General features: G+C 47.5%; 1 protein-coding gene across 1 annotated transcript in view; it reads left to right on the top strand.

Moving 5' to 3' along the window:
• Positions 1–960, top strand: part of HEATR3 (HEAT repeat containing 3) — a 54481-nt gene that overhangs the window by 3447 nt on the left and 50074 nt on the right. The gene's annotated exons all lie outside the window — the stretch shown is intronic.

Below are 960 nucleotides of genomic sequence, written 5' to 3'. Positions count from 1 at the left end.
GGCGCCTGTAGTCCCAGCTACTCGGGAGGCTGAGGCAGGAGAATGGCGTAAACCCTGGAGGCAGAGCTTGCAGTGAGCTGAGATCCGGCCACTGCACTCCCGCCCGGGCGACAGAGCGAGACTCCATCTCAAAAAAAAAAAAAGAATCTTTGTTAAATACAAGTTTCCAAACATTTCCATAGTGCTTATTATCTGCCAGTCTCTGTTCTTAGCACCTTAAACATATGAACACATTTAGTCTTCGTTAACAACTCCATGAGGTATATACTATCAATGTCCCCACTTCACTGATGAGGAAACTAAGGCAGGGAGATTAGGTTCTTAAGCGATTCTGTTTTATCAAATATAGACACACATTCGTTCCAAAACATTAACTGGGCTCTGTCTATGACAGGAGCTATGGGAGGTGCTGTGGACACAAAATAAAATCGTAGTTAATACTTTTTGAGTACCTACTATATGTCAGGCTTGGTGTTAGGCACTTTATAGAACTTTATGAACTTTACAGAACTTACAATATCCTTAATCACATTTGATTATTTGTACTCAGTGTTACTGATTGCTTGATTGATTGATTGATTGATTGAGACAGGGTCTCGCTCTGCCGCCCAGGATGGAGTGCAGTAGCAGGATCACGGCTCACTGTAGACTCAAACTCCTGGGGTCAAGTGATCCTCCCGCTTCAACCTCCCGAGTAGCTGGACTACGCACACACGCCACTATGCCCAGCTAATTTTTAATTTTTTTCGGGGGAAGGGTCGGGGGGTGGAGTGTTTTCCTATGTTGCCCAAGATGGTCTGGAACTCCTGGCCTCAAGTGATCCTCCCGAATGGGTCGGCGTTACTATTCTAGTCCAGCCTCCTACTTTCCCGGTAAACCCACAAGACTCCGCCCCTTTGAAGAAGCTAGCCCCGCCTATGCCCTCTTCCACGCCTGCGCACTCCGCGCACCAGCGCCCCC

The sequence above is a fragment of the Colobus angolensis genome, unplaced genomic scaffold (genome assembly GCF_000951035.1).
Source record: "Colobus angolensis palliatus isolate OR3802 unplaced genomic scaffold, Cang.pa_1.0 Scaffold251, whole genome shotgun sequence".
NCBI lineage: Eukaryota > Metazoa > Chordata > Mammalia > Primates > Cercopithecidae > Colobus > Colobus angolensis.
The sequence above is the reverse complement of the archived record's forward strand: the minus strand, read 5'-3'. Positions and strand labels throughout refer to the sequence as shown.